This window comes from Acartia tonsa, chromosome 11, assembly GCF_053477335.1.
Source record: "Acartia tonsa isolate MP-2025a chromosome 11, ASM5347733v1, whole genome shotgun sequence".
In the NCBI taxonomy this organism is placed as follows: domain Eukaryota; kingdom Metazoa; phylum Arthropoda; class Copepoda; order Calanoida; family Acartiidae; genus Acartia; species Acartia tonsa.
Window position 1 is genome coordinate 39,665,529 of NC_137270.1, and position 12,516 is coordinate 39,678,044.

Here is a 12,516-nt window from a genome sequence, read left to right on the forward strand (position 1 = left end):
TTTAATATCAAACTTGTCTTATAATATCTACATTAATAACAGCGAAGCACAAAAGCAAACATGAAAATAGACTTACGGGTAATTCTTGTCTGGAGATTATTCACAAGAAATTTTCCCTCATAACTCAGAAGGACAATTGAATCTTCACAAATATGCTGACGACTATCTTTAATAATAGCAGAGAAAAAATCATGTTTTTCCAGAATTAGATTTAGTCAGACGTAATGATAGATAGACATTGGGATTTAAAATTAAAAGAGAAAATTTCTAGAAATTGTGGGTTATAAAAAAGATAAATTCGCACAGGGAATGTTTTTAGGGAGGGAGGGGACATTGGGCTGTTTATTACACTAGTCCCCAAACGTTTTTTTATCCAGATGTTTACTCCTCAGCGGTCAAATTATAACTTTTCATATTCGTTTTTTATTCATATTGAATTTTGATTAGTTGGTTCATAAAGTTGGGTGTCCAAACCACTTATTGTAATCTACAGATGGGGTATTTTGTGTATCATCTATGGGGAATGGGATTTATATTAATTTATCGGCCAATGTCTTATCCCTTTAGATTTCTAAATCCTTTTCACTTTCATTGCCGTTTTTGTTAAAGGAGACAATTTTTTTGCAGTATTACTTAGAAACCGATTAATATCCGCTGGATTAAAACCGGTTCCAGCCGTACTGAAAAATCATGTTGTCATATTATTACAGACACTTTTCCACGAATATTAAAGTGTAAATCATAAATCTATAAAAAGCTGCCAGAAAAAAATATTATTTGATTTTTATTTTTTTATAGATTTTATAAGCATAAGTTGCCATTTTTATAGCATTTTCAATTTTTAATTACACGTTTTAAAAAGTGTCTTAAAATATCTCCTTTATTATGTAATACTTTAATAAAAAATGCGTAGAGAATATTGTTAGATGTCGCATAAATGTCGGTAGTAATCGCGCCCACTGAGCACACAAATAACTGTCGTATGATGCTTGGTGGGTTTTTAAAATTCAAGGAAAAAATGTAATTATTTCTTTAGTTAGGAATTTGATAGTTGTCTTAAAATACCAGGGTTTAGTAGAATCAGATGGATTCAGTCAATTAGCTTAAAGGAGCCACATTTAGCCAAAGCCACTTGAGAATAGATATATTATTACTTGGATGTTGCACCAGATTTTTATTTACTCTGATTCAGTTAAATTCACAGGTGGCTAAAATAACGATACTCACACATCACCCTGTTTATAACATTCCCTACCCTCCTACTGGATAAACTGACCAATAAATGAGGTCCATATAAGTAAACTAAATTGGAGCCACATTTTTCCTGACAATGCATCCACGTATTTCCTATATCCATTGGCGCCTCATCATTTCCAGAAGCCAACTCTAGGGGAGGGTGGATGAATTAAGGAAAATGGTTTAAAACCATCCCAACACATTTATCAAGCCTACCAACTTAGACCAGCAATTTCCGAGATCTATAGTCTCAGACAAAAAAAATACAACTTTATATATTAGGATAAACAAAACCCACCAGAGGAAGTCTTAATCTTTTAATGTGAATCATAAGTTATTATTTTGCAATGCCATTTAGAGAAACTATAGGGGTAGTTTCACGAAATGCATTTGAACATAATTTAGTGAACCGCATATTTTTTGCTAGTTAATGGGTTTAACTATATTCATATGGCATATATTTGAAAGAATTTCAATTTTCTACCACGTAGTTTTGAAAATATCAAGACTTGAAAATCGTCTTTTTGTGATATATGCAATTTAAAAAAACGATTTTCAAGTCTTGATATTTTAAAAACTACGTGGTAGAAAATTGAAATTCTTTCGAATATATGCCATATAAATGTAGTTTAACCAATTAACCAGGAAAACATATACGGTTCACTAAATTAAGTTTAAATGCCTTTCGTGAAACTACCCCTTTAAACAGACACATCTTAGGTAATCTCATCCGTTATAACAGTTAGGGAGTTGAATCCATTTTTATAGAAGCAGAAATATAATCTATGATTATGGTTTGGACCCTCTAAAACTGTAATCTACCTTTCCACTTTCCCCTCTCTTGGTGAAGATATCTTCAACGCCGATACGATTTTTGAAATGTAAGATTCTACTTTCCCCTCTCTTGGTGAAGATATCTTCAACGCCGATACGATTTTTGAAATGTAAGATTCCACTTTCCCCTCTCTTGGTGAAGATATCTTCAACGCCGATATGATTTTTGAAATTTAAGATTCCACTTTTGCCTCTCTTGGTGAAGATATCTTTAACAAGAGAGACAAAAGTGGAATCTTATATTTCAAAAATCGTATCGGCGTTGAAGATATCTTCACCAAGAGAGGGGAAAGTGGAAGGGTAGATTACAGTTTTAGAGGGTCCAAACCATAATCATAGATTATATTTCTGCTTCTATAAAAATGGATTCAACTCCCTAACTGTATAAAGAATCCAGAAAATTTGGGATAGGAAATTTACTTAATCTTTGTAGATAAAGCTTCTTTAAAGGCAAAACTCATTTCGATACTAAATATTATTAAAAACTTTCTATAATCAGGGTCCGAACGTTTGTAACGAAGAGCTTTTTTAGTTACTTTAGAAATGTTAGTATTTTCCTATCGATATCAAACTAGGCATGATGATTCCTGTAAAAGTTAGACAAGCATAGGCAGCGTAGCAAATTATTATCAAAAAGTCCGTAAGTTCATTTAAAACATATTAATTAACTTTCTTTACTTCAAAGTTTTATAAATAGGTATGGATGACATTAAACAGCATGCTAAGTTTAAGCATTAAGCAACAAATATTTATACATAAATTTATATTCTGCTTATCAAGTTCTGACAATTTACAAGTGTTATTCGATTGTCCTAAGGTCTGATTTTAGAGCTTTGCTTTTATGGATATTGTCATTCTTATTTATTTGAGGTTTGCCTCAAAATTTTCAGAGAGGGAGGGGACATTAATAAGTTTTCAATAACGTTTTCTTATTTGTTGGCTTAATAACTTTGGGGACATTTATTGAATTTTGATTGGTTAATTCACAAAGATGAGTGTCCAAACGTTTCAATCGCTAATATTAATCTATAGAATAGTAAATTTTGTGTGTCATTATTGGGGATGTACATCAGTTCATGGACCATTGTCTTATCCCTTTAGATCCCTTAAAAATTTTACTTTGTCCTAATGTATGAATGTTTATTTTTAACTGTGTGGCTGAGGCTTGTGCTCATTTTACAACTTAATCACGAGCTCTGCAAACTTTCAGTTGTTTTTAGTAGCGAAGCTACTCTATTATAATTTCTGCATATTGTGCTGTATGTCAGTAGTGCTTAGTATTATATTAATGATGTACCTTGTATCTTATACTAGCGGCTACGCCCCTAGAGGCCTCTAGTGGCACTTTAATTGTTTTTATTTATATTCAAAATATAGCTATTTAACGTTTGACGTTTATTTTTCGTTGAACTCTCTTTCTAAAATCGATAAATTTAAAAAAAATTTAATTTCTCTAGGGAGGGTGGTGGTACCCTCCCCCAAAATAGTTATAAACCTTCCTGGGACATATGGGAATATACCCTGTTAAGGAGAACCCGATCAGTTCAGCGGTTAGCGAGATCCTTCGGTACAAACACACAAACACACAGACACACAAACATCCTGTTACTTTATTATAAGGATATGTTTTTTAAACAAACCCACAACAAATGCATGAATACAAAAAATTAAAAGTTTTATTTTAAAAACTGTTTTATATTCTAGGTATGTCTGTATGTCTGACCGAAGAACGAACGTGTATATTGCATATTAAGGACAAGGACATGAATATCATAGTTATCCACCAAAGACTGGATATTTAATTGAACCTTAAATTGTTCTAGTATCAGAATTTTATACAGACTTTTATTAAATCATGATTTGTTTGTTAATCACATAAGGGACAATTTTGTTCAACTTAGATGGAGGATGTACATCAATTTATCTTTAATCATCCTATCCTTTAAAATAAAACAGCATAAAGTATCCAATAGAAAATGACGTCATACAATACAAATGACCAATGATAGGCCAGTATATAATTTACAATTGGTCAATTACAATGTATACTGGCCTAACGTTGGTCATTTGTATTGTATGACGTCATTCTTTATTGGACACTGTACGCTCTTTTAATCCTTTAAAATCTCAGATAGTTACAGAGTAGCTATGCTACCAAATAAAGAAGATTACCAATTAAAGTTTGACTGAGAGTGAGAAACAAGAAGTGGAGCACAACATTTTTGACATGGTGTCTCAAAAAAACAACAACAAAATGTTTAAAAAAAACAGCAAAAAATTTGTCGTTAAAAGTGTAGTATTGGCTAGAAGATGTGGAATTTTAGTATGTTATAAACCTCGTTAATAAAGTTTCAGTCTTTGGTTGTGTGAGTGAATGATTTATTAACAAAATTAACCATTTGTAGCCTTTAAAGTTTTTTTTTGAGTTATTGTGCGACAACTTTTTTGACATATTTCTTCCCACACTTGAAAAGTATTGTTTGTCAACCTTTTTTATTTGACAATTTTAGTGGAAGTTTAGTTTTTTTTAAGTTCGCAGCCTCTCAACACTTATGAAAGATTTGTTGGTATGTCTTGCTTATCTTATTTGTTAACCCAAAAACTTTTGGAACTTTTATCGAACTCTGATTGGTTGATTTTAGATTAATGGTGTCTAAACTTTTTAGGTAATAATTTTAATCTTCAGAAAGTGTAATTTAGTCATTGAGAATGTATATCAATTTATCGTCCAATGTCTTATCCCTTAAGATCACTGTTAATAACTTTCATATCTATGATTTCTCCTCTTTTCCTCCTCATTAATTACCCATTGATCTTAGGGGATAAGAAAATGAATGATAAAATAATCTACATCCCCAATGATAATAAACTTAAGCACCCCTTTTTGTTGATTAAAAGTATTAGTTTGAAAGTTTGAATGTTGAACCAACTAATCAATATTTCAAAAAAAGGAACCAAATGAATAAGAGAGTTTGTTTATAAAAATTTTAGTTCCGATATGCAAGTTTTCATACTTTGATTTTTAAATTTAGTTAGGTGCGCTTCTTTGCACTTGAACATTCTTCTAATATGCACATATGTCGTTTATCAAGGACCAATTTTATTATAAAAAGTAGTAGAACATGACAAACAAACAGACAGACAGTGATTTAAGGACAAGGTTATTTTTTTAGACAGCTTTGAAATAAAGAATACCTATCTTCACGGTGGTATAACTATAACTATATCTAGAATCAGGGAAGGAGGGGACATTGAGCTGGTTATTACACTAGTCCTCAAAGTTATATAATAATGTTTTCTTATTAGTTGGCTTAACAACTTTGAGGACTTTTACTGAATTTTGATTCATTAAGTTGAGTGTCTAAACGATTCAATACTAATTGTAATCTACAAATGGGATAATTTAGTGTCTCATCATTGGGGATGTGATTGTGAATTAATTTATCGGCCATTGTCTAATCCCTTTAGATCCCTGATCATGAATGGATAAGAGAAATATCTATCTGTTGAAATTAAATTAAGGAAGTGGGTTTATCTTAATTTGAATAATCAAAAACATTCAAAACTATGTTCACTCCATAAATCAAATTTTTCTTTTAAAAATAGCCGATTAATCCCCCCTTTAATTTTTTAAAAATTAAAGAAAATTTTCACCCATCCAGACATCTGAAGGGGTTAGACAATGGATGATAAATTGATGTACATTCCCAAATACGTTAAACAAAATCACCAGAAATCTTGAGGAAATTTTTTGTGACGTAAGGCTTGTTCAACCCAATAAAGATTTAATAAAAGTCACCAAAGTTTATCATCAACGAATGACAGATTGTGTTTACAAAACATTTGACATCAGTGTAATTTACAGTCCAATGTTCTCTCCCTCCCTACTACTCACATCATGGGATGTAGTAGAGCCTAGACGATTATTTTTTTGGTGGTTTTTGAGGAATACCCCTAAAAAGGATTGTGTTTTGGTGTTTCCTTTTTTCCCCTTTGTATTGGTAATCAATTTCTATTCAAGTATGATGATTCCTGAATCGATATAAATCAGGGCGGAATCAACATTCTATAAAAAACAAAAGGTGTATTTAATAAACTATTTTTAGTACTACTAACCCCCTCCGGGCTCCCCCTTATTTTTAAATGGAGAACAACGTACGGCGGGGGCTTTTTAGTACGATTGACCCCCTACCCCTTATTTTTAAACTGGAAAACAAAGTGTTTTAAATCCCTCTTGGGCACATTCTAATGGGGTATTTTTCCTGTGGAGCCCTTCAAACCTTTACTTAACCAAACCTAACTTAAAATTATCCTTAAAAATACTTTTCTATTTGTGGGTCGATATTCAGAATGCAGGATACCCACAAACCAAATATACAGAATATACCAGGTGGCGATGTGTTCAATTATGAAACAAACGTTGTCATATTAAGATGTTGAAAATAGTAGACAGCTTGCAATTTTCTTGACAATAACCGTAAGAGTGGGAGGAATGTCTTGGCGCAAAAACAGGGTTATCTTTGGTTAGACTATTTGAGGGAGGGAGAGAGGTGACATTGCACTGTAAATTAAACCGGTTATATGAACACGATCTCTCATTCATGGTTTCAAAATTGTAAAGGCTTTTTATTAAATCTTTCTTGAGCTGGACAAACCTTTAGTGTTCTAACTTTTCATTGTTTCAAATTGAGGGATGTACATCAATTTATCGTCCATAGTCTTATCCCTTAAAAACCCCTTGTTTTCATTAAGCCCCGTGTCCAGTGAATTATTTTGACTTTTAATTTATACCAGAGCTGGATCTTTAAATCATTTCAATTGTGCGCTAAATCGGGGTGAGCCAACTTTCCACCAATAAGAGCACAGCATTTTACGAAATGCCGCGCTGTGATTGGCTGAAATTCGGCCTAACCCGATTTGGCGCACCATTAAAATGATTTAAAGATCCAGCTCAAATTATCATTTACTCTAATAAAGTGAAACTTGTAGCGGGCTAAAATAACGATCTCCCCTCCTCCTATTGGATGAACGAAACGACAAATTAATGATAGGGGAAATAGCACCCTAAATTGACGACGATTTTCCCCTGTTATAATATCCACGTATATTCTACATCCATTTAGGTTTATTAATATGTTGCATGTTGAAAATAAAAGGGTGGAATAGAAAATCTTCTAAAAGATTTAATTGCTGATTTAATTTTAATTATCTAAATTAGCTTTAAACTTATTTTAGAATTGTGTTCGAAATTGATTAATATCTGCAGGATAAGAACCGTACTGAAAAATCATGTATAGCATATCGTTTTACAAACAATTTTCTAAGAAAATTAAAATCATAAGATTAATACCAGGTAAAAGGGAATGTGATTTTGAAAAAACAGTTTTAAATAAACATTTCCCCACAATCCACTTCCCTTTTTATCCCCTTCTTTTCCACTTCCCTTCACTTACATAAAAAAACAAGTTATACACCAACTTTACCCCGACAAAATATTAAATTTTGCGGCAATTTCAATTGGCTATATAGCAGCTCATGACTTTTTATAGTTTTTCATTTGACTATCCGCGGAAACCTGTCTATAATACGATGCGAAAAATAACAAATATTTTTAAATGTAAAGATTAGTTATTGAGATGCTGTGATACTATAAAAGCATAATTTAATTAGATGCTTACCCCAATAGATATTGCAAAAACCTGGATATATTGACAAGGTAAAATTTGTCGTCAATTTGGCTTTCTAATTATGACCTCTTTTATTGGTCAGTTCGTTCATCCAAGAGGAGGGGCAGGGATGGGGTAAAAGAGGTAGATTGGAGGATATAGCCATCTGCGCGCATCACTTTATCAGAGTACATGAAAATCTGGTGCAACATCCAAGTAATAATATATCAATTCTTACCCCTTTGCTAATTTTACTCATGAAAAAGTTATTGGGGTCAAAATAAAATTTCTTGTAACAAAACAAAGATTAAAATTTTCAGGGATTCCGATTTTTTTGTTGTTTTAATTTTAAAAATTGGAAAGCGATTTAGATTATGGAATGTTTGTGTATTCCTGTTGAAAAATATGATTATTGGTTGAAAAGTTTGAACAGCTCTAGTTTGAACCAAACTGAATATTTTAATGAAAGTACCCAAAGTTAAAAAAACGTGCTTCTGGTTACGGGTACCAGTATAATTTACAGTCTACTGTCCCCTCCCTCCCTCCCACATTCTAAATAAAATTTGAATTTTCTTCGAGAAATGAAAAGAATGGCAACATCCACTAAAGCGAAGTCCAACTGTGGAGAAACAAAGTTTTCAATATTAATGCTTTACTTACCATTTAAGTTGTAATTGTGAAGCTGCTATGCCATTGGGCCAAATGGTGAAGTATAATAGATATATAATCACTTGGATGTTATACCAGATTTTCATGTACTATGATAAAGTAATACTTTCAGCTGGCTAAAATAACGATACTCCCCATCCACCCAATTTACTCCATCCCTTACTCTACTACTGGATGAACGAACTATCCAATAAATGAGGTTTACATTAGCAACCTAAATTTACGACAAAATTTTCCTTATTAATATATCCACCTATTTTAATATTTACTATTTAAAAATGGGATAATTTAACTCTTTCATGATCAATTATTAGATCAAAATAAATCTTAGCTATCCTTTACGGACAGACAGATGGACGAACACATCCTCGTATTCTAGAAAATCTTTGCTTTAAGCAGGAGAGAAAAGAAATTATTGTTAAATAAAAAGTTGATCAGACAATCAGAGGAAAATTTTACACTCCATTTTGCATCTGTATTTTAGCAGCGAAGCAACTATATAACTTGCTATTATGTCTGTAAGGCCATCCGTCGCAATATTTACTTCATTAGGATTATTTTCGTTTGTTAAGGGATCTTAAGGGTAAGGCAATACACAATTATTATTAACAAAATTACCCCTAATATAGTAGATTAATATTGTTCGGACTCTGCTTAAAGTCCCAAAAGTTTTTAAGTCACAGAACTTAAAAAAGGCTATGCTCTCATTAATAAAATCGTCCTTCTTTTCAATAAGTTTAGTCATGCGATTTTAATTCTTTTCTTCATTGTTTTCTTCTAATATTTACTATACTTTTCCTTTTGTAAATACTGAGGTTTAAATAACAACAAAATGCATGGTTTTCTACGTTAATATGTTAATTTTATCACAGAAATAGATATATTTTTGTAAGTTTACCTTTATTACAAAGTATAACTATGCCTGTCTGTTCTTCCATCTAAATGAAGTTTAGAATCTCACTAATCACTGGACCCATTAGGCTTTGCCTTATATAATATTAATGTTGGTAGTTGCTGTTTTTATGGTGGGTAGGACACCCCAAATCTGTTACAATTGACCATCCCCCCCACCCAAATAAATGAAGTTACTTTTGACGGAGTGTTTAAAAAATATTTTTTTTTGGAGGGGAGGGGGGTCAAGAACAACCCAGGGTTTGAGGCGAAGTCACTATTCAATAAATCTCTATATTATTAAATTTAGTATCAAAATCTTTCTATTTTTCAGATTAAAATGAATAAAAATGATCTAAAGGTATTTTAAATCAAAATAGAAAAAAGCGTTGCAAAAAAGTAAGGTAAAATATTTAGTAAAATCATTGATTTATTGACTATACCCACCATTTAAAAAGGAACACTTTAATGTGGGACAATTTATTCTTCTTCTTAATTGAAGAATACTGTTGGCTCGTTGTTGCTGAGCTACATAAGCACAATATTATATTTATTTTTGCATTTAATGCAGGGATATAAAAGGATAAGACAATGGTAGATAAATTTATGTACATCCCCAATGATGATACACAGAATTATCCCTTATGTAGATTACTTTTAGTGGCTGAAACGGTAGGTCACTGAACTTAATAAACCAACCAATCAAATTTTTTTTAGTCCTCAAAGTTGTTAAGCCAACGAACAAGAAAATGTTATTACAAAACTTTGGGGACTAGTGTATTAAACAGGCCAATGTCCCCTCCCTCCCTGATTTAATGTATGTATTTGTTTTTAAAAAGCTCATAAAAGCCACCGCAGATTTACGTTTGCAAAAAAGGTAACGTTTTTAAATGGCCTTTTTTAACTAGGGGGGTGTTTTAATGAAAAAGCAAAAAAATTAATTATATTAGCTACTGTGTCCTAAGGTTTGCAACGAATGATGTAGCATGTCATTTTACAAAAAAATAAATTTCTTTGTAATGTAACCATTTTCGAGATATTACTAATTAAATAAATATGTATATATAAATATACAACTTATTACTTCATCGAATTTAATTTTGCTATTTTAATTATTTGGGGGTTTTTAAAGAAGGCTAAAAGATTTTTCCCATAATTTTGCATATAGATATTGTTTTAAGAGTTGCAATAAATACTTTATGTATATTTAAATAGCGCAGCTACTCTATTTATACTTGTCTGTTTGTCAGTCCATGAACAATACTTATGTTTAAATATTTACGATGGCTTTCTTAAGAGGCATTAAAGTCACCTAGAAATATCTTTTTTAATAACAAAGCAACTATATAAATATTATTAAAGTACCTTTTTCATAACTTTTGTCTGAGTTTCTTTTTAAAATAATTAGATACACTTGTAGAGTCGCATTGCTCCAAAAAAGCATAGCATTAACCAACTTACTTAGATACCTTGACCAACCTAACAAAATTTAAAAAAAAGTACCATATGTAATTTACAGTCCAACATCCCCTTCCTCCCAAATACCTCTTTAGACGGTTGTTATAGTAGCTCCAAAGGCAAAAACATCCCAATTATAACAAACAACTTACCCTTTAATTATAAGATCTTTTTTGAAGTCCTAAACGTGCCTTGATGTGAGTTACGTCAAGGTATTCCCCCTTATCAGATTTCTGACAAATCAGTAGTAGGCACATTATTTAAAGTCTTTATTTATAACGCTACTTAGGCTAGGAATAGAACCTTTCACCTCTCTGACGACAAAATTGTATCTTTAAAAATGTGCTACTATTAATGAAAAATCAACATCTCCTCTTAAAAATATATATTTCAATTTTGGATGAAGAATGAATTGTAGATCATTGTACTGTCCCTACTCTTAAAGAATCCTATCTTTAGTAAATTAAGGGTTATTCATAACAGTTTTTTTAAACTAAGCATATTCTAGTAATACGATGGAAAAATCAGCCTAAATTGAAAATTTAATTTATAAAATTATAATTATAATTTTATATTATTATGAAGTTCCCAAGGTTTTCAGGAAGGGTTTTATAACCACGTTATCATATTCGCTGACCAAAAATTTTAGGGGCCTTTATTGAATTTTGATTGGTTGATTTCCAACTAGTTAGTGTTTAAACTTTTTAACCATTAATTTAATCTTCAAAATGGGTAATTTTGATTATTATCATCAAGATTGTTCATTAATTTATTGTCCATTGTCTTATCAATTAAGTTCCATGAAAGTTATTTTTAATATTTTAATGTGCTTTGGGTACCTGTATAATTTACAGTCCAATATCCCTCCAATCAATGATTAGAACAGAGAAGACAAAGATTTAATCACAGATTCAAGGAAGTAATAATAATAGATTTTGTTTGGCATCGTATTATAGACAGCTTTCCACGGATATCAAAATAAAAACCAATTTTGTTTTGTTAGGGCAATCTAAACTGTTATTTTTATGATTTTTATTTTAATATTCATGGAAAATTTTCTGTAATACGATTTTATACATGATTTTTCCAGTAGATATTAATCGGTTTCGAAGCCATACTGGAAATAAACGTAAAACTAAAATATGTGTATGTATTGGAGTTAGTTAAGTAACGCCTTCGTGAGTTGCCATTTTATTTTCAAGAAAAGCTACTCAATAGGTTATACATACATGTTGGTATGTCTGCCAATCGGTAATAAATATCCAGTGGGTTACAAAAGTTGAATCAATATTTGGTTTTAAAGATGTCTTTATTTTGTAAATTTTGTTATAATATTAAAAAAAACAAGTCAGAGTTATTAAACCAGAAACCAAGATTTTATAAAGTTTTTCCAGGATGGCTTTAAAACTGATTAATATCCGGTGGATTAGAACAAAAAATCATGTATTTATCATGTACAGAAATTTTCCACGAATATTAAAATAAAAATAATAAAATTTATACCAGAGGTGGATTCTAAAAAATAAGGTCGCTGCATCGCTGGTGAGGCAAAATTATTTTTGTGAAAAATCCTCCAAAATCACATAAAAAATCTACAAAAATGAAATAAAATAATAGAAGGGTTATTAACATGAGATTGCTAAACAAGTTAGATTTAATCCTATAATTTTTAATTTCAATATCCACGGAAAGATTTTATTTATTATTTACAATGATAATATACAATGTAGAAAAAAAGATTCGCACAATTATACTGAGACAT